This window comes from Amblyomma mixtum, chromosome 2 (genome assembly GCF_055824585.1).
Source record: "Amblyomma mixtum isolate Tamu chromosome 2, ASM5582458v1, whole genome shotgun sequence".
NCBI lineage: Eukaryota > Metazoa > Arthropoda > Arachnida > Ixodida > Ixodidae > Amblyomma > Amblyomma mixtum.
The window spans coordinates 25607810-25630448 of record NC_143013.1 but is presented as its reverse complement, the minus strand read 5'-3'; the positions used below and the strand labels follow the sequence as shown (position 1 = coordinate 25630448).

Genomic DNA, 22639 nt, shown 5'->3' with positions numbered 1-22639 from the left:
TGCAAGACTGGACCGCACGAGATCTTCCATACGGGTGTGAAGCAGGACGTTGCATATCACCTCTTGGTGAGGTGTCTTGTCTTGGAAAGGAGTACTGCGTTTGTTATACGGCATGATCATCACCTCTGCAGGACACAGATGGGCATGATCTCAATATGGTTCATTATGCACTATGTTCATTGCGTTCCTCACGGGTGCATTATGGTTCGTAAAACACGCCTCCAGGCATCGGTTTCCTCAGCTATACGTACCCCACCAATCAGAACAAAAAAAAAAAAGGGAGGGGGGGGGGGGATTTCTCACGTTCACACACGGACGAGGACATTTATGTTCATTTACTTTTTTAATTCCACGATAGTACAACCCATGGTGACAATGTGCATGGTATGTATAAATAAAAAAGGTACAAGAAACAGCGCGCTTTGGTGTAGAAAATTCTAAACGGAAGATACAACACCAATAGGTCCATTTCCAAGCGCGACCGCGCCGTTGTGTGGACCCCTCCTAAGGCACCGCTAAGCTCCAGCACGTGTCCGAACTTCGAAGGTTCCCGCCTGCCAGCGAATGGTTAACGGCGGCCGCTCGTCGTCTTTTGTTGTTGACCCAGTATAATACGCGCGCAGCCCAAGCAAGACCATTTAGGCTAACCGCGTTTCCTTACCACGCGAAAGAGACATGCTCTGCCTTCGAAGTGGTGGTTACCTGCACAACAGCCGACTCTTCACGCCCGCAAACCATTAGTACGATCGTGTGCGCACGAAAGGAAAAGCGAGAAGCGAAAACGCTGTCCCGAAGTGCGAACTACGAGAGCATTTATTACAAAACCAGGCCACGGGGAGTAATTAGAGAATGGGGGGCGATTTGAAGGAAACGGTGTCGTTTCTTGAGCGTTGTTAATGTGCCTGCTGAAAGAGCTCGGGCTGGTCCAACGCGAGCACTTTCTCTCCCTCTTCCTCTCTCTTTCTTTCTTTCTTTCTTTTTTTTTTTCCGAGCGAGCGCGCGTCACGAGTCGATATTGTCGTAAGAAACTTGCTCGCTCTTGCATATAGCAACCGCGCTGGAGCGCACTTCAAATGAAATCGAATCAAATCGAACCTTGTTAGAACAATTTATACAGGCGTGACTGTGTACACACGAGGGCCCCAAAGTCGCAGACTGCACAAGGAACGTCGGTTAAACATTATATCTGAGGAATACAAACTAACAACAGGCAGAATGCAGCGAGTAATTACAAAGAGATGTGTACAGACTAGGGTCCCAAAGTCACAGACTGCCCGAGGACCCTCGGTTAAACATTATATGTAAGGAATAGAAACTAACCGCAGGCAGAATGCAGCGAGAAATAACGCAGAAGCAAACAACGCAATTATGAGGTATCAGAATAACATAAACTACAAAGAGAGATAGCATATGCACAAACAAATTAAAAAATATCAATCTACATAAAATCTCGATCAAGTAACGAATACTTTAGTGCTTTTTTTATAACTATGCAGGGGTGTCGAATACGGTTCTCATTTTAAAGAGGAAAGGAATTCCAAAACAAAAATGGCTGCAAATTATGATGTCACTTTACCGTAATTAGTGTGAACTTTCGGGAGTAGAAAATTGTTCTGGCTAGCAAACCGAGGGCAGTTATTGCTAATTAAATTGCTGGAGTAAATGAACTGATAATAAATGCTGTCATTAGGCAAGCCAGTCAAGCCTGAATCCTGTAGATAGTTGAGACACTAAATCGTCCAGAAAGGCACCAGCAAACATTCCTTGCCCACTGCTACTGACACAAAGGTTCGCGAGTTTACACATAACTGAGGTAGAGAAAAGCAATAACTGCCGCATGATCAGATTCCAGACCCCGTGCGGGGCTCAAGAGGAAAAAGGTCCTGGTCCCGCAGCAAGTTGGACACGGCCGTGCCGCATACAAACTTTAATAACCTATACGAACACTTACAACCTCAAAAGTGTGTCGCGCATGACAACGTATTGATGCTAAGTGCTGAGAAATCGCGATTTAAACACAACCCCCACCTTCTGTTCGTGACGTCAAGGGAACGACCATGGAAGGAAACGGCAACGGGGGTTGAGTACAGACGTAAAAAAGAAGTGTTCCCCAAGCTTATACCTCTCCAAAGAAAATCGCACGGGTTCCGTGGGCGAATCGAAAACCGGGGGCTGCTGCGTGGCCGCGGTCTGAATTGCGAGGATAAAAGCCGTGTAAGTTTCCAGAGAACACCCGCGTGGGCGCAAGCGGCGTGTACGGCAATTACGGCAAGAGAAAGTTTCAGCGTGCGCACAACCCGCTGAAGCCACTATATCCGAATGCAACTCAAGAAAGAAGCAGCATTTCCTCGTCGAAGCACCACCTTCCAGCCAATGGCGTCGGCCGACTCTCATGACACTGCTAGCGAGACAATGCAGTCAGGGAGGAGACTTTGCCGTTTCATCTACCACACTCTAAGAAAAAAGGGTGTAAGAAGGGTGCATCTTCACGACTTATGCTATCTGAAGGCGCATGGACTAAAGAAGCACTTTGCAGAGTGCATCGTTACACCCGTGTGGAGGTGGTGGAGGCCGTTAGTCTCTTTCAGAAAACTTACCCCCTTTTTTACTCTTCAAACCAGCTGTGTTCCCTCTGCGCGAAGACGCTGTACAGCAAAGTATGCAGCCCTCACCGCCTCCCCTCCCTCTCGAAGATGGCCCTCTCCCGAAAGCGGGGTGGCGGGGTTATTTTGAGGACAATAGTTAAAAGCTACGCTGGCTCACGCTCCCCCACTGCATTGATCCTCTCACCCACGCTGGCGACACTGACCGCGCCTCCTCGCTTCTTCAAGGGACCAGAAGCTATTTTGTTCGAAGAACACGTACAGCGATCTTCTGCCCATCTCCGCCTGACATGGTCGGCAATAATGGCGGACGAAGCGGCTTGGCGGATGCACAGAACGTTACTGAAAAAAGGTGCATTGGCCGCGATCGGCCACGACAACCATCACGCATGCAAACATGCTCTTGGTTGCTAACGACCAAAATAATCACTAATATTCGGTGCATGTGCTTTCATACTCATGATTGGATATCATTTTAAACAAGAAGTAAGTCAGCTAAGACAGACGGCATGATCGGTGCTGTGTTACTCCTCTGACCAATCGCAGCTCTGAACGAAATCAACAGTTTAGCGCTTCAACACACCAGAGGCATGAAAATTATTGCGCTTATAATATCGGCTTGTGGTTAAGCTTTTATTAAAGAGGTAATAAAAGCTTTAAAAGGAACAGTTTTGCTTCACAGCCAGCGTAAGCTCTATTAGTCAGCGCTGTTCTTCATTTTCTAATAGCGTACGATAAGTACCAGGGCGGTTAATTCCCTCCGTACAATTTCGAATAACGTGCACTGCTTTTCGAATAACCCCTCGTTGTGGCACATGTTCCTAAGCAAATAACAGACGAATAACAGAAAGGGTTCAGGTTAACATGCATACAAGTTAATAAATCAAAATCAGACGAACGAGCGAGATTGTTGACGCTGTAATTTTATGTTAGCTGAAGATGCAATGTAACGCAAATCCCGAATAAATTGCACTCTCATATTTCTGCTCCATTTCAACAACAAAAAAGAGCCCTACTCGCTGATAAACGCGTGATCTTCACCACTAATACTGACAACGCTGAAAAACAAAAATGCAAGAAACTAGGGAAGGAATAATTCTGCATCTGAACTGAGTTGTGAACGTGGCCTGACCATTCCATATATATAGGTACATTTTTGTTTAGAGCACTTTTACCAAGACACGAGCCAGGCCTCAGAGTCGCACTTTTGCTGGTCTACTATGAGATCACCAGCATTTGTACATCTGCTCGGAAACTCCTCAACGCAGCGTAAAAGACATTTCTACGTTTCCTTTCCAACAAGTGTACGGATCCTTTCTCTCGGCACAAGATAGCGAAGCCCATAGTAATCAGTTTTCGAGATAACTGCATTTCCTGATCATGTTTTGGCGCGTACAAGTGTTTCACATAGAAGCAATTCAATTTCAGCTTATTTTAAATTGATAAACAGGGAGCGAGGTGACCAACGCGATTTAAGTCTATTCGAACTTCTCTTGCGTATGAAATTGTGCTGCACGCCTACAAGAGCAGAAATTAGCTTAAACTCAGTGTACGTGTACGTAACTTTTAGCTTTTAGGTTGTTCCGCGCAGCTTTAATGCACTCAAGTATAGTATTGATATTCAGAAATGAAGTTGACTGCCTCCAATTTTTTTTTTCGAACTGTAGCGCTATGGAAGCATCGAATTCCGCAACAAACCGGGTGCCAGAGGAAACAGTAATCAAGGCGCTTATATTGCGGCAGTGCATTGTGAATTCTTATGGAATGGTTCATGCGTCAGGAAATAACTCTTTCTTTTAGAGGCTAATGAGAAGCACTAAACAGTACATTGCACTAGATAGACGCAGCCCGAAGACCCAAGCTCGAAAATAAATGAAACTACGGCGTATAAACCGGCAGGTTTTCCTTCATCATCGTAAGTTGCTTCGGATGACTGAGACTTTTGTCTTGTATGCACAAATAAAACTGAGCTAAAGGACACATTGTATCGCACTGACGAACCAATCTTTAACAAAAGCATAAATTCAGCTGTGGCAACTGCCTATATTGAATAAAATGAAAGCGCGTATAATAGACGGAATCGCCCGAATAACCAGTCGGTTGAAGCGTCTTAACGGATGCTTGCTGGCATAGCGCTGGCAGTGCTCCATTTCTGCTCTGCTGACCCATTTTGAAAATATTTTGAGAACTTCGCGAACACTGGAACGATGAGAGGTGAGAACTGCTGCATCAGCAGTTGTCGACTGTCGTTTGAAGCCCTCTTCTGCGCGATCTTCCTCAAATGTTCAAATGTTGTGAATCCCCTTTGTTTGCCTGACGCTTCTGATCACTCGATGCGGCTTTATTAAATCAATATTTCTACAGCTGTGTATATTTCGATTGAGTTAAACTATTTTTGAACAGAGCGGTTTTTTTCTTCGGATTCTCCTCACACGTGCGGCCCCATAAGCACAAAAGAAAGTTGAAATTTCTCGCAGCAATATCACGCGGAAATATCAGTATTTAAAACTGTTACTGTGCCTGACATTGAATCAATAATGCTCCAGCATTCACATCGCTTTCTTAGCCGGTTCTATGACTGATTTAGAAGTACAGGAAGGGCAGTTTATTGATATATATTCCGCAGTGCCTTCTGTACGCGGTAGTAAATGAGAGCTGACGAGAACTTCCGAATGATGCTCGTAAGCTGCAGCTGCTCTGAAAACTATTCTGTTGCATACGCCACACATTTACGGCAGCATCTGCGTAATTCATACTGCGTAATAGCTGGCTGCATTAAAAGCTTCAAAGGGATACTGCAAGGACTGATAAGACGAGTCTCGCCGCGTTCGTTGTCTCCGATAACGGAAGAGTTGTGCGCACGCCGAAAGCGCGGAAAAATACGTGCCACAAGGGCAGAGAGGCGCATGCAAAAATAATAAGCTACCAGCACATTGCAAGGACCAAAGGTTGTCGCCCGCACGCGGGCGGCTTGACCTTGGGACACTACTGGGAACGCAGACGTTCTTTCAGTCAGCGGAGAAAAGGAAAAGAGGGGAAGCGCGGGGTCCGGCGGAACGAAAGAAAGGCACGAAGCATGGAGGAAGGAAAACCTCCTCTGTAATTCCTCTATGGCGCGAAGCAAGCTTTGGAAGCGATGGCTGGCGATGGACCGGTTGTAGTTTCTCCTGGTTTCTTCCTTCTCTCTCTTCAGATCACGTGCCTGTCTATTTGGATTGGCCGCTCGCGTAGAGTCGAAGACGAAGCCGCTGTTTACCGCGCCTGGTTGCCGTGCGTGCAAGTCGCGACGCGCATTCCTCATTTCATCTTGCAGTACGGGCCTGTGTGCGTTTAGGTTCTGTTCAGCGATTACTTCATCGTGCAAGCTTCATCGATGTGTGACGCTGCAGTGGGCGACATCTTCGCGAAAGAGTCAACGTCTGAAAGAAACAGCGCACGCCAGATCGTCGCGGCGCCTGCATCGTACGGATTCTTTGCGCCCAATTTCAACCGTACAAGTAAGTGACATTTTCGTTTGGTCATACGGGTTGTTTCCTGCCATCAAGTTATGGTGTGTTCAGTACAGATTTTTTATCATGGATTGTGTGCGCGAGCCGCTGCTTGTTGCTATTTCTTGTTTTGAGCCGGTCGCGTGCGGCCGGAGGGAGCCTATCGTGTACAACACACGATCGCAGCAGCGCAATCTGCCGGCGTCTTTCTCATGCTATCTTTCGCTGCAGGCTCTGATCCTTCGTCTGCCGTGCGAAAGAACATTGCCGGTCGTCTCTTCAACGCCAAGTATTTGTCCCTGCTCACGACCATTCAGTAAGGTAAGTCCAAACCGCAGTCTCCGTTCAGAAAGGGGCGAGTAAATTAGTGTGCGCGCTTCTGTGGCACGTACTGCGCGCAGTGCTCACATCTACTGCAGCACTGTATGTGATTCTTATTGGACCATAATCCCTTTATAATTTTAGCGCTGCAAGGCAACTCCTTCTGCCAGGCCGCTTTTTTTTTTTTTTTGCGAATGGACGGCGTCAATTTTTTTTCTTTACCACGGAGTAGCAAGCAAACGATAAAACAGTAAACGTGAAATTTATTTATTCATAGGCACGAAATTAGCAGCTCATTTGTGCTCTGCGCTTCCTGGCATGCGGCCGTTTTCGCTTACACCTTGCAATATTTTTGCTAACCCAGAATGTGACTTATCATGCCAGCAGTTTTACTGCATTCGAATGGCAAGATGCGCTTGCTAATGGTGTTAAGTTGATATGTAACTGGCTCTTCACTCAGGCTGAGAACTAATAGAGAAAAGTGAACTTGTTTAGTTCTTTTTACTAGTGAAAGGGTCGGGGCTAGTTGGTGGCCAAACATTAGCTCACAAAAGCGTACAGTCTATGTCACCTCTTTTTGTGCTCTTGTGTTCTCTTGTGAAAGAGTGAGACTTTAGGTTTGATGTCGCTCTAAGAGGTTGAATAGAAGAATACGCTAGTATCTAAGCTTTTCTGTTTAGAACAATAAGGATTTTGGTTGCACTGCGGTAATCTGTCAACGAAAAAAAAATTCTGTAATGAATACTGTCAATCTCGTAAGCAGTAACAGTATAGTTCTTTCTTTTTTCTGCAGTGGCTGTTAGAAAATGTGTTAATTATGTTAGGCACTTAGTGACAATTCACTGGTAATAGGTCATTGTGCTGTAGAAGTTTGTCTAGGCTTATTGTGCCAGTGCACTGCGTCAATTATGCCTGTTATAAATATGTGGCAAGTGCTGTAATGGATAAAAATTTGGAATCAAAAGTTGTTTCTCGTTTTCAAACTATTCCTGTCGTTTTTTGAGCATGTGTGCTGCCATTACGTGGTTTAATGAACATATAAGTTATCACTAATCATTACACTAATGCTATAAATGACGCCTCTATTGCAGTGCACCTGGGAGAAGGAGGGATGCAAAGGTGCACAACCATTGTCACTCCTAGCACCGAAGTTCAGCCTGGATTCCGTACAAGTGGCCGGGACTAGATGTGTGTGGTATGTATGTTTTTATGTAATTGGGACATTGTTGCAAGTTCATCATCACTTGATGTCCATCCGTGAACATAGTATGCTATGTTGCACAGCTGCAGCCATTCTATTACAGAGATTTTAGAGCTTTTCAATGTTTTCGAGGACTTAGTTATGAAAGAATTTCTGAATAATGGTTTGATTAATTGTGACCACTTTTTATGACATGAAGTATAAATGCAGTTTTTTTTCTGCAAAAGTAGGCTGGACTTCAGCAAAGATTTCATACTGAATTAGTTTGAGAGGCGCTGCCTACAATCCATGTTGCTGACGTCAGAAAAAAATGACACAGTTATGGTAATGCTTGGCAGGGTGGCATGCTACCAAGCTAATATGACTAGCACCGTTTATGCATGTGAAGCTTAATGTGATATGCAGCTACGTGAGGCTGTTAATCTTCTTTGCACTGTTCACACTTTCTTTTTGAGTAGGAAGGTGCTGTTCACTGATGTGAATAATTTCCAATAACTCACATGAATCCATATTAGTTTCATTTCACATCGGAGTGAACTTAAAATTTAATTAAGGTCACGTGCACTGCATGTGACAGCAGATATGGAAGGCAACTGTTTTAATAGCCATTCTTGAATGCTGTCAGTCAGTGTTTACAATTTCATTATGCTAAGCATCTGAAAAGATGTGTAAAGGTAACATTCTATTGTGCCAGCAAAATGTAATTCATGAGAATTACTGCTGCTGCATATGCTGCAAGCATTGGAAGAAGCAGCACTGTCTAAATAAGAAGACGAGATTTGTAATTTCCTCAAGCAAAAATAGTGCTTTAGAAGGAGACTGTTCTGTGCTGCTTGTGTAGTTAATTTAGAAGAACTTCTTGTTGGGCAAGTTGGTGCATTGCTTGAAGGAACCTAGTTGCGCTATAAAAAAGACAAACACAGGAAAAAGCCAAGAGACAGACAGAGCGCAATCTGTCTGTCTCTTGGCTTTTTCCTGTGTTTGTCTTTTTTATAGCGCAACTAGGTTCCTTCAAGCAATGTGTAGTTAATGTAGTCTGTCAGTGAAGGCCAGTCCATAACCAAAGCTTTTTGCACAGGCATAATGTAGAGGTGTAGTATGAAACAGGCTATGAACGTGAATAAAAAGTATCTGTATTATAATGTGGTCCAAATAATTTTTTGGGTATGACGTTACCTCATGCATGGAGACAATTCTTTAGATGTGTAAGTTGCCCTTGCTATTATTTCACATTTAGCCGAAAGCTTTTCTTTGTTTTCCAGGAGTGGTACACTAAGATTTATAGTGCATAGCCTTTGTGCATAGGCCTTTCACCAGGTATTTAAACTGTATCGAAAGGCTGTGACAATGGAATACACCCAAAAATGCCATCACAGGGACAAGCTTCCTGCTGTTTGCTAATTGGAAATGAATTCACAGGTAATATATGCAGGGAAAATTACAGTTGGAAGTATCACTGATTGATGCTCAGATAATCACCTACACTTCCCTTTTAGGAAGAAAATTCTCTGTATGGGCAACAAATCATATAATGGCATCAGAGACCAGAGACATATTGTTAGCAAGGGCTGCATGAAACCTTAACCACTCTAGATACGGAGAAATAAAAACACGAGAATGGAGGGAAGGGTTTGTTAAACGGCATTTCATTTTATCACCTTTTAGTAGCTTCCATTTCATGCACATGTTTTTCTGTTTCTTGATATGACCCTCTTCTTAGTCTGGCATCCGGGATGCCTACAGCCTGACCGTGCAGCTGGGCACAATATTCTGGATTTTTCCTAAGAAGCCACTGTGCTTGTGATAATGTCAGCATATGTGAGTGATTAAGTAGCTGCCATTTAGGACATGTTTTGTTTTTCCTGCATATCTTTTCTGATTTTGGTTCTCAATAATAAACAGAAGCCTGCACTTGTGGCATTGTTTTCATGCATTTCCATTTATCCCTGCCTTTTGTGTGGTTTACACTTTTAGACCTGAATTAACTAAGCCCATGGTCACGTCGTCTGAGCTTTGTGGTTGCAAAATTCATTATATGTTTTCTTCTCTGTGCAGGTCAAATACATGTTACATACTGCCTCCACCTGTATGAAGAAGACTGCCAGGGTCATTGCTGTAATATGGTGTAGCATGTGACAAAATAAATATGACGGTATGTTTCTTTCTCCGATTCGTTTATGAATTCTTTGTGTACATTCTGCAGTAGTACCTGCACCTGAACACACAATGACACAGACCATCTCACATGAAAGATTCGTCGCAACATTTTGACACTGCCTGCACTTCCAGAAAGACTCGGGCTTCTACCATATGGGTCAACTTTAGTTCTGCATTCAGTGGGCAGGTTTACGCTACAGAAGGGTAATAATGCTCTCGTGTGGACAGTATAAATACACCACCGAGTAGTGTATAGATACCCCTTGCAGTAGGGCATTACTTTGTACTACTAGAAGGGTAACTTTATCCATCATGTAAGGGTATAAACTTGCACCACAGGGGTGCAAACTTTGCTCTGTTTATGACGGTATAAGTTTAGTCTTTGACAAAGTAACTTTGCACTTCTATACATAGCATAAATTTACCTGCTAAAGGTGCAAACTTGCACCTTGCATGCTAGGATATGTTTATGCTTTCCTCAGGCTAACATTTACCCCTTTTAGAAAGGCGTAATGTTATACCTAACTGGTTTAAAGTTACTCTTCTTATGTCAGTGCAAGTCTAGGCTATTAGAGCGTAACATTACTCTATGTGCGAGAGCATAAATACTTAGTCTCCAAGAAACAGCGTAACCTTACCCCCAAAAAGGTGTCAGCTCAGCGACAAGTGTTTTACCCCCCAAAAAGACTAAGATCACACCTTTTTTTCTTAGAGTGCACTCCCTGCATTGTCGCGCTAGCTGGTAGATGAGAATCGGCCGACGCCATTGGCTGGAAAGGGGGTCCCTTAACGGTGAAAAGCCGCTTAGTTCTTGAGTTGTATCCAGTTCCATCGATCCCGACCTCCTCCAACTAAAGCCCCTTGCCTCCAGCAGCGCAGATCAATTCTTGAAAATAAGTCTCGTACCGCCCACGCAATGACTCACGGGAGGGGGAGGAAGAGAAGGAAAGGCAGGGAGGTGCAAAGTTAACTCGGGGGCTGGGATTTTCTGTACCATCTACGAGTACGTACACACGCCGCCAGCTTTTCTCGTAATGGGAGTAGTAATGCCGAACGCATTAAAATGGCAATCTCGCTGCACTTGCCGCATGCCACCCCACGAGTGATGCTTCTATCCGAGCAAAGGTAGCCGAGGCTAGCCATTAGGAACAAAGCGAGGAGCCCTAAGTGCGAAATCCGAAATGGCGTATGGGGGTCGGCTGGAGCAATAGTTAGTGTGTGGCTGGCCAGAACAGAGCCGACAGGAGGAAAGAAAAAGAAAGGAGAAAGGCCATGCGTGTACTCTCAGACTTTTAGTGGAAGGGGAAAATGCTGCGAAGAACGCTGTTTCTGCGGACGCGTTAGGCTGTTTTGGAACATCGGCGGCACCGATCGGGGCGTCCGTGTCCTGACATCACGCGGGCCCCTGTTGCGCTCCTTCTCTGCTCAGTCATGTCTTCCCCATCCCCTCCTCATCCTCCGCTGAATGAGAATGGGAGCGGCGAGAAAACGTTCGCGAAGTACACGTATGTGCGCGCACTGCAGCGCCACACAGCAGACAGGAGGCGGAGCTGACGAAGAAAGACAGAAAGAAAGACAGTTTTCAGATTGGATGGATGGACGGCTGGATGCGTGGCGCCGGTCATCCATCAAGAACGAAAATGGAAAGCGGAACAATGGTCGCAGGGAGAAAACACGGCCCCAAGAGCTCTCTGCGAAAAGACAGATAGACAAAAAGAGAACGGAGAGCCGGCGCTGAACGAACGAAAGAATGTTCCAAGGAAGGATGGAAGGGAGGGAGAAGCGGAGGACACGTCGAACACACGAAGGACATGCTCTTCGCAACAATGCGAGGAAGAGGGGGGGGGGGGGGGGGGGGAGGTGTTGGCGAGACTGGGCCCGTTTTCACGGCTTATTCCGGCGTTGCCCTTCGCGTCGTCGTCGTCAAGTCGTCCGCGGCGCAGGCGCAGTGCATCGATTTCGAACGCCGTCGTCGCCGAATAGACGGGAAGCAGAACGAAATTCGAGGGTCTTGCACACATACACAGTGCCAGAGGAGGTTTCGCCAAGAGCCAGCTACGTGCAAAGCGGTAGCAAAAACAAAAAAAAGCGGGGACGAACGCGCGCGCGCTCTTGTGGCCTTTGTGCGGCCGTCCCCGTTCACACCTGCGTCTCCGTGTTCGCGCAGCGACAAACTAGACAGGTGCTGCAAGGGAGCAAAGCCTCTCACGCTGCACGAAGCACTGAAGAGGAGGAGCCGGTACCAAGGCTTCCGCTTTCTTTCGTATAACGGGCTCTCCGAGAAGAAAGGGCAGGCAAGCTGGGCCGCACACACAAAGGAGCAGTGCGCGCTGCGGCTTCTGTCGATCCTTGCGAGCTGTACGCACGACACGAGGAGAGAGAAAGTTTGCCACCGTGAGCGGATGTTCCGGCCTTGTTCTGTCTGGAGGAGAAGAGGGCGCACCGGAGTGCCTGCCTCGCAGTTTATTCATTACGTAAGAACTGTGAACGAGTCGATTAGCGACAAAAATCTTGTCTCAGCATCAGCGAGGACTCGCCGAAAAACGATCAGAAACTTAGAAAGAGCCAAGGACAGTGGCAGCTGCGACGCACTGCGGCAATCTATGTTACCACGTTTTACATCTACTCTCCAAACGAAAAGGAGTAAGGGAGTGAACTGTCCCCTAGCGCACACCCTTTTAACACACAGCTTATTCCCTTTTCACTCCCATAAGGGTGTATTCGAGTTTAGAGTGTATGATGACGGCACGTTCCCAAATACACTGCTTCCCGCAAATTCCTAGCCATATATACTGCACGCCATACACGCCAGCCAGTGCACGCCATACATACTGGAAAAGCGACAGAAACAAAGTACAAACACAAAAAACAAGAGCAAGTACACGTAGCCATAGCTGGATACAACTCAAGAACGAAGCGGCGAGTGCCCGTCAGATGAGGCCGTCTAGCCAATGGCGTCGATCGGCTGTGATGACGCCGTTCTTAATCCCCCTACATACGCTGTAGAGTGACGACGCGGGTGCTTTCAGGAACAAGAGGATAACCACGCTTTAATTAGATTAACAACGACGTCACGCCAACCAGTCGACGCCATTGGATGGAGGGCCTGCTAAGAGCATCATTCGCCGCTTCACCCTTAAGCTGTATTCGACAACAGCAATGCGTGAATAAATTCATTCATGGACGAATTAGGGATTGGCAAAATCCTAATAAGTAAAAAAACAACCATTTTAGTGCACGCAGGCATCTAGAGAGCAACGCTACGCGCTTTAGAAGGGCTCCACAGGTCATACAAGAGAAGGGACAATGAAAAGAAATCTCCAACAGTCGCGCCCCTGCGCCACTACACCGTCCCAGCAAGGGGGAAAGGAAACCTGTTCGGGCGCGGCCCTCGGCGGAGTCAGACGCGGCGAAGAAAAAACGCTGAGCACCGGCTGCCATTGCTTCTACAGGGCTCCTCGGAGTAATTGTACCACACCGGAAATGCGCCGCTGTGACTCACACAGCTCCGAACATGCAGCGACACACGTCCAACCACTGCCTTTCTCGCCACTTCGAGCACTGCAATCAGGACCAACTTCAGTCCTGCATTCATTCTGGTTACTTATCGAATTGTTGCGTTATTCTGAAGTTTAACGTGTATACACACTTCGGTATGCCACTTCACGAACTAATTACACACGCCTCGTATTTCTCCTTTGAACAGACGATAAAAAAAAGGGCTGGGAAAAGCAGCGTTCAGTGTTGCATAAGAGTCGACCGGTTGCCGTTCCCTGTCACAGGATTCACACGTTTCTCAGCGGGTCGAACGAGACTCCGAGAAGGCACTCAGTGAGCGAAGTGTCTCATGGGACGAAACTGGAGACGTTTAGCATAGCGTTGCCGGGAATGGCCCGTCAGGGCCATGCGCGCATGCGCTGTCGGCGACTGGCGGATACCACCAAGCTCTGCGCCGTTAGGGAACGATATGGACAGATTTCCCTGCAAAAGAACGCCTTTAAGGTAATGAAAATGAATTGAAACGAACGCTAGATGATCAAATCAGCAGGCCTGTATCCCAGCGTAATCGGCTCCTGAACGCATCCTTTAGAACCACTTTCGTAAGCCGACATAGCGCCTCGAAAGAAGCATATAACTGCTGCAGCAGCCACGAAAGTCGCTGGCTGAGCCGAAGACAAGACCCCCCCAGACGTCTGCGCGCGTCCATGCACTCAGCTCTCCGATTGTTTCCCGCAATATTCTCCCCGCCTACGTCCTTCGACGGGGCTGCGTTTAAACGACGCGTTGTGAGGCGCGCAACTGCCAACGCCACGCCCCGGGAAACTCTTCCGACAAAGCAGCGCCACTACCGACAACAGAAGAGAAAGATGCAAAGAAACAGAAAAAAAAAGGAAAAACGTTAATCGTAAATAACAAAAAGAAAGAAAGCGAGCTTAACCCAGTCCCTCGCCGCGACAGAACGAACGAAGAGAAGAAGAAAAAAAATCTCGCGCAGCGAGTATGCGCGCGTCACGCAGAGAGCGTCATGGGCGCACCTCGCGCACTCGTCGCCGTCACGCCCCGACCGGTACGACTGAGTGCGCGCGCGATCAGCGCTAGCGAGAGGAGAGAAAGCGCGCTCGAGAGCGCGGCTGCGCTCTTCGCAACGTCCAAGTCGCTGCGGCGCGCCGTCGTGTATACGCGGCGTGGGTATAGGCGTGCATGTATGCTCGAGCGTGAGGCTAAAGCCCAGCCCAGCTGTCAGCCGCGTTCTGCAAGACGCGGGGGCACGGTCCCTGCGTGCTCTAACTAGGTCAAAGAGAGACGTCGTCGCAAGATTCACGCAGAAACACGTGGAAAACGGAAAAGGTTGCTATAGTTTGAAAGAATACGACGTACAAGAAAAATAGCTGGTATACCGACGCCGCCCCACCAAATGATTGGTTGGTTGATGGGGTTTAACGTCCCAAAGCGGCTCCGGAAATTACGTCCACTTGGGGTTCTTTAACGTGCACTGACATCGCACAGTACACCGGCCTCTAGAATTTCTCCTCCAAAGAAATTCAACCGCCGCGGCCGGGATCGAACCCGTGTCTTTCGGGTCAGCAGCCGAGCACCATAACCACTGGGCCACCTCGGCGGCCCCACCAAATGAGTGCGCCCACGCCGATGCCCACACAGGTCACGTGACCCCATACGGCATATGAAGTCTGGATTTTTATTTGCGACATTATACGCCGCCAACACACTATGACGAAGAGCGGCTACAAACGGACGCCATAAAGCCCGCAAAAAAAGTGCCCCAGCAGCTTTCACTCTTTATATACTATATATGTATATAGCTGATCAATGCGACTGATGCAACAGAGTAAGAGTTAACATGAGTGCTTCCCCGGATGCCGCAGCCGCTGTAACGGTCGCGTTCAGACCGTGGGAGCGGGTAGCGTGATCCAGCAGTCCGTCAATCACCCCGTGATACGACGAGCCCGAGCTCCCCCTCCCCTTTCACTCTCCTGATCGAATCCAGCAATCATAGTGGCACATGCCGTACTCCCTCTCCACCATCCCACACTCGCCACCCCCTCTCTTCGTTTTGCCATATTTCACACTGGCTCACCTTCCCCTGAAAGTGGAGAAAGGACTTTCCTTCTCTCCCCTTTTACGCCTGCCAACCAAGGCTTCGTACGTACGGACGGACAGATTTTTCTAACATGGGGGTTCTAATGCTTACGCATTAAAAACGAGAAAAATGAAAACAAGCTCATTGCCCTTTCCATTCTGTGTTTTCACGCTTTCGCAGGTGCGCCCGATGAAGGGTTACACAAAGCCACCCCCGACTTAGACTGGAAGTCACTTGTTTCTTAAAGCCGTTCCTAAAGAACCTCAGACCACGCAGCGACAGTGGGCGAGGAGTTCAAATCCAGACTGCACGCAGCCGCGGGACTCCTTAAATATAAGAGCAACGGAGCGGAGGAAGATCGCGCACGCTTTGTACAGCGGCGCACAGCGACGCGCTTGGCAAGAGCTCTTCTTTTTTTATCAGATGTGCGCTCACCCGCGTCGGCGGGCCACACGCCACTGTATTCCGATCTGTGACCGGCGTAGCGTGGCTCGAAACAGTTAAAACGTACTACGCGGCGGCGAACAAGGCGCTCCTTGTTTTCACAACACCCGGTCCAATGCGCTTCTCGTTTCATCGCGTGATATCTCGGAGTGCGTGACTGCAATGCTTGCAGAGTATTGCTTGTTCTACCTTCCTTCCCCCACTCCCTACTCCTCCTCCTCCGTTGATAATGAGTACGAGCTCAGTTGCCTGCTCGCTCTTCGAAGCACCTCCTGCGGGAAAGCAGCTCAAATCTAGTGGACCGCGCCTCGTTTGTTTTGGAGTTCCTTTTTTATTTTACTCCAACCTCACGCTTGGATTCTTCGGCGATTGGTTGGAAGAAGAAGCTGTAGACGGACCGTTTATCCCATCAGGAAAGCGCAACCAGTCAGTAACAATGCACCGCAGTTACGGATTAGCTCCAGACGGCGTTTCATTGGAAAGGCACGCAGTTGCGACGTTTGCTTCCCAGCAACTCATTTACAAAAATTCTGGACATCCGGTATAGCTTCGAGGCGGGCAGGCAGCAGCACCGCAAACCGCAGCAAAAATTGATTTGGATTCGCCCGAGCGCGCCTTAGACAGTGCGTGGCATGCTCTTGGACTTTCTCCACCCTTCTGTTCGGTTCCTTTTACTCCTTCCCTTCAGGAGCGGCTCTGCTGCAAACTAAATGTGAGGTGTAGTCGGATACAACTCAAGAACGAAGCGGCTTTTTCCCGTCAGAGGGGACCCCACATTCCAGCCAATGGCGCCGGCCGATTCCCTTGTGCCTGCTAGTGTGACAATGAACGGAGCGGCGTGACAATGCAGGGAGAAGCCTATCCACAACCATGGAGGGAGGGGACTATCCCCTCTTATCTGCCGCTCCCTGCATTGCCACTATAGCAGGTTCATGATAAACGGCCGACGCCATTGTCTGGAAGGGGGTTCTTTTGACGGGGTAAAGTCGCTTCGTTCTTGAGTTGTGTTCAACCATGGTTACTGCGCCCTTCCTTTCTTTATATACAAAGCCTCCTCCTCATCCTCATCACGTGGTTACGTTCCTTTCAACACTGTAAACATTAAGAGAAGGGGAGGAGCAGAAGGAAAAACATTTATTGAGAGCTTAAGAGTTGGTCTCAGTCCGTGACCCCAATGGCCTGAAGCGCTGCTCTCGCCCTTTCCGACAGGTTTTCCTGGTCATCGGGGTCCTCGCTGCGCAGGGTGGCCTCCTAACGCTCATCATCATCATCATCAGCCTGACTACACCCACTGCAGGGCAAAGGCCTCTCCCATGTCTCTCCAATTAACCCTGTCCTTTGTCAGTTGCGGCCACTGTATCCCAGCAAACTTCTTAATCTCATCCGCCCACCTAACTTTCTGCCCATTAAACTACGAACAAACCTTACGCTCATAGGTTGTGTCAAATATTTCTTTGTCAAAGCCATGTCTTTGAAACACTGTGCCTGGTTCCCCGCATAATGGGCAGACCGGATCATTATGTCGGGCTACCATATGTTCAAAGTAATTGGTCCATTAGTTTATGTGGAAAATTTACAAACAAATACGATGTCAGTGCACGTTAAAGAACCCCAGGAGGTCGAAATTTTCCGCAGCCCTCCACTACGGCGTCCCTCATATAGCCTGAGTCGCTTTGGGACGTTAAACCCCATAAAACGAAACGAAGCATCGTCTGGCATTTTCCACAGAACAACAAGCACATTTGTCACTGACCACCCCAGCAATGAAAGGAAAGTATCTGCGCACGCAGTTGACGTGTTCGGAGGCTGAGGGTCACTCCGCGTCCCGGCGACATCCTTGAAACGGCAGCGCTATATTCACAGCCATGATGCTGCCCGATAAAGAATGATTAGAACAAAGAGCGCAAAAAAAAAAAAGGAGAGAGATATAACAAGCAAACCAAAGCACAGCCCGAGCAGGGCCCTTCAGCGTTATGGATATATATACTCCCGCGTCTTGTAGCCGTTTCTCTTCATGTATATCGATACGGCCGCTGGAGAGAAATGCAGACTCGGGTCCGACGCGCGAAACGGGCGTCGAAGACGGCGCCGAGACACTCCGGGGAGTTCAGTCGCCGGCGTACACACACGGCGCTGTTTCGAGCGCATCGTTCGTAATTCTGCGTTCGGTAAGGAACTGTCGAAAAGAGAAAGCGCATATAAGGCGAACGATAAAAAGCGAGACCCATCAAAAGTGCAAGCGGCCGCGACGGTTTCATCATCTCTTCCTCTCTCCCCTTTTCTCTCTAGGACAGAATGGTCCGTCGACGGCGCAGAAAAATTTATGGAAGGCCGACATTCGTTCCTTGCCGCCTCTGTCATTTCTGCGCATTGCCGTTTTTTATTCTGCGAGCCTCTAACTCCGAAATAACGGAGAGAAAATAAACAAAACACGCCACACAATGACAGCCGGGAGATCGGTTTCGGACGAGACGACACCGAAACGAATTTTCGCCGTACTGGGAAAGCTGCAGGCAGACCCTCGTTTCGCGCCAAGAGAAAAAAGAAAGGGAAAAACCCGAATAAATATTAGAAGTAACGGGACTGCGTCCGGGGAGCTTAATGGGCAACATTATTTTTTATTTTATTAATTTAAGTAAGCCTGTCCGAGATCGTCTTGATTAAACAAACACGCGGCCCGCTGCGCTCTGGTTGCAACGAAGTGGTTCGGGCTCGGGGCTCCGCCGCCTGCGGGAACAATTCGTATTTATTTTCCGAGAAAAAAAAAAAATGGGTTTCGTGCAAGAAACCAGAAATAGCCTTCCTGCGCGGCTCCTGCTTCTCGAAGCCAATGAATCTCCCGCGGAGGAAGCATTGCCCAGTGGTGCGCCGCGAAATTGGGGGCCGCCGCCGTCGTTCCTTAGAACTCGCATATCCTTATCTTCTCGCACCGGTGCCGCAGGCGATAACCGCTCAACTTGAGGTCCGCGGTTGAAGACGGAGGCTATTAACTCGGACGGGATTAGCGAAACAAGAGAGCTACTCAAGAATCCACACTGCACGGAACAATTCTACACCCTAAACACAAAGGAGTAAAAAGAGAGTGAGCTGCCCCCAACAGCGCCCTCTTTTATAAAAGGGAGGGCACTATAGGAGAGCTTGCTCCACTTTTACTAGCATATAAACGTATTCGTGCTTAGCGTGTATTCAGTGGTGGATATGGCGCATATGAGACTCTAAACATACGTAAAAAATTGGCAGTGGTTTAGCTCTCGTTAAACCTGGAGGATTGCGAAAGCAGCGAGGAGAGAGAGAGAGGCGATGGAGAGCGCGCGGCAGCGGCGGCGGCCCCGGCACGCTAGCTATGCGCCGCTACTGCGCATGCGCAACTGGCGAGCGCGGCGGCGGAACCCCTGAGTCACCCGCGCAGCGACGGCGGCGGTGCGCCATCTGTCCACCGTGCGACGTCACTGCTCCTCGCGCATGCGCAGTACTGCCTTTCGTCAGCTTCGCGAAATGGCTCGGCGACTCGCGTAGTGTGTAATCAGCCGTTCACTGCTCACACGTTCAGACAACTTGTTCGAGGCGAGGACATATTTCTGCGTTTGCCAAGGTAAACACTCAAATAACGAAGAAAAATCACCAGCCGCAGCGTTCGCACAACCGATCAGAGCGACCGATACGGCACTGCCGTTTTCTTTGTCTCTGGCCGCGCGCACTGCGACCAAGGCCGGAAGGACAGACCCGACAGCGCAAACTATCAATTTAGACCGCTCACCGTGGATATCTATACGATACACGCTGCTTTTTGTTCCGACGGCGTCTCCACGTGTTACAACCTTCACGAACCCGGCCAACTATGCGTCTTGGAAACGCAGCCCTTATGTGCAATATCGAGTGACAAGCTCCCCATACCTCTTCCGCAGTTCAACTCTTTCAGTAAAGCTCCGCGCAGATACGGAACGCGCGAGGGGTAGAGAGAATATAAACAAAAAAAAGTCACCTGAAACTAACAAATTTCCCTCGGCCGGTTCCGCCAGGCTTGTCACACTTCGGTTAACACAGGTAAACATTGTGCTAGTAGTCACAGTAACCATGCCGGTTAACGCAAGCAGTCAAAGCAGCGCCAACAGCGGCAATCTTGACCATTGTGCGTGGTTTGGAATGACGCGACAATCTTACGTGGGCAATGAATCCATCCGGAACGAAGTCAGCGCGCCAGTGCGGAACTCTGAAGGTCATGAACTAACACGCACGCACGCATAGAAAACAGTATCTGAAATCAAGGTCTCGAAATACTGCTTCCGTCTCCGGTGTTTACGAGCAATCGCTCATTAGAATCCACAAAGGCTCCATCATGCGGCTACAAACGCCTTTATCACAATCTTTCCAGCTGAAGAAAACTTCGTCCTGGTCTGGGGCTCGAACCCGCAACCCACAACCCGGCACAGCTGTCATATACTTTCCGCTAGAGGCGGAAGGGCGAGGCCGAATCAGTCAACAACACGAAGCGGATTCCGAACTCCCGAGGGGGAGTAGATTCTATTTTAGGGAGTAATTACTCGTTACTATTTATTTATTTAATTTTCATCATATAATTAATACCGTAAATACCATGAGGGTTAGTGACAGAGTAACAAAAAGTCTCAAAGACATACAAATGCAAACATACAAGCAAGTTATATATAAAATAAACGTCAAAGAGAGACTGAAGACAACTCCATCCAATAAGTCCATGCATCCAATCCATTAAGCAAAAGACGCCTACTTTGCCGTGAAGATTCGGACTAAGGAATCTTCCTGGCAGTCTCTTCAAACTCGTGGCGTCCTTCCCGCCAGTCTAAGCGAACTCCTGACGACCTTCCAGCCTATTCAAATCCCTGACGTCCTTCCAGTCTATTCAAACTCCTGACTTCGTTCCCGCCAGTCTATTCAAGCTTATGACGTCCTTGATGAAAAGGACGGGTTACCACAGTCTTGCAGTGAACGATGCTGTAGCGTGGCCTCAGGGATCAGTGCACAAGGGGGGTCAACGCAAGTATCTTGCTCGTTAAATCGGCCGATGATAGCGACACCGGTACCTCGTTTTATTTTTTGGTCTTTTCAAGCTTATAATACACTGGTTTTTGAGGAAAGCAAATGGAGCAGTATCTGTCTCACATATCTTGGCGGACACCTGAACAGCGCCGTTAGGGAAGGGAGGAAAGTGGGAGTGAAAGAAGAAAGCGAGAAAGGGGTGCCCTAGTGGAGGTCTCCGGAATAATTTCGTCCACCTGGGGATCTTTAACGTGCACTCACATCGTACAGCACACGGGCGCCTCTTGCGTTCCGCCTCCATCGAGACGCGGCCGCCGCGGTCGGGTTCGAACCCGGGTACTCCGGCTCAGTAGACGAGCGCCTTACCACTGAGCCACCGCGGCGCGTTTCAAGCTTATGAAAGCGCCGTTTTCAGTTCATGTGGTCATGTCGTGATTACAACTATGCGGCACCCTACAGATACAGACCGACTTCTATTTGTCCTTATCGTCCCTTTAAGCATTAAAGAAGGAACATGTCACAAAAACCAGGATCCAATTAGACTCAACCTGAGTAGTCTAGCCAGTAATCACTGCCTAAAATTTGGTTTGGTTTGGTTTCTGGGGTTTAACGTCCCAAAGCGACTAAGGCTATGAGAGACGCCGTAGTGGAGGGCTCCGGAAATTTCGACCACCTGGGGTTCTTTAACGTGCACTGACATCGCACAGTACACGGGCCTCTAGAATTTCTCCTCCAAAGAAATTCTAGCCGCCGCGGCCGGGATCGAACCCGCGTCTTTCGGGACAGCAGCCGAGCACCGTAACCGCTGAGCCACCGCGGCGGCTCACTGCCTAGAATTAAATCCACTATACCATGAGAGGATTCCCCCAAATACAACTGGATTGTCGTTGCAGGTGTGTTCAATTTACCCGAGAAATCCAGATATAATCTGCGTCGGTTACAGTTATGCACGAACTCCTGCAAACGCCAGCTACCTGCGGGCGCGACGTTTTCCATCATGCATTTTATCTAATTCCGCGCTCTCAAAAGCGACCACTAAGTGGGACTCGGAACATCAGATCCGAGCGCTCAGCGGCGCAACGCTATCTCCACAGAGCGGCACAGCGGAACGACGCCGTCGAGCGCAAGGCAACCATGCATGCCCGGTTAAGGAAATGGTTAAGACTAGGCCCCGTGGGAACCCGAACAGGATTCCGCTACACGCCACGGATAACGAAGCGGCCGAGCACGCTGCAGCGGGGCGACTTCGCGTTGTTTCGACCGCGCCGCCCTCCCGTCAAGACTTCCGTCGACAAGCGGCGAGAAGCGAACAGGCCCGCCGAGGACCTGCCCCGACTGGCAGCAGCCGCCTAGGGAGAGAAACCTGTTTCCGATCGGCGCGAGAGACGCTGCTTTCGTTTTGCATTCGTGCTGTGACTCCGCCCGGTTACAACCGCGCAGTCTCGCTGATGATGCAGCCGGCGGTGTCAGACACTCGGGGGGCGTATAATCCCAAGGCAGCAGTGGTTGGTGAGTGAGTGACAGGGTGGACGAAAGTGAGGGAGTGAATTAATCGGCTTGATTTTGATGCGACTGGAAATGATAGCAGTAGTTAAGTACGAACACTTGCATCCCTGATATAAGCATAGGAAAAAATATAGGAAAAAGAATCTTCCGCGAAAATGTGGACGCGAGAAAACAGACTGGAACATCAAACAAGCATGTTGATCATACGAGGATAGAGGTGACGATGAAAAAAAAAAAAAAACATGAAAATGAAAACAGTAAAACAGTAGACCCATACCCAAAAATTCTGGAAAAGCGTATTTTT

At 48.4% G+C, this 22639-nt stretch overlaps 1 protein-coding gene and 1 long non-coding RNA gene across 8 annotated transcripts in view; one reads left to right on the top strand and one right to left on the bottom strand.

The window, feature by feature from the left end:
* Positions 1–22639, bottom strand: part of LOC149358740 (uncharacterized) — a 441725-nt gene that overhangs the window by 146729 nt on the left and 272357 nt on the right. The gene's annotated exons all lie outside the window — the stretch shown is intronic.
* On the top strand, positions 6064–8384 carry LOC149358741 (uncharacterized). Its single transcript, XR_016288239.1, has 3 exons — positions 6064–6100; positions 6323–6412; positions 7504–8384. It is a non-coding gene; the product is annotated as an uncharacterized LOC149358741 (long non-coding RNA).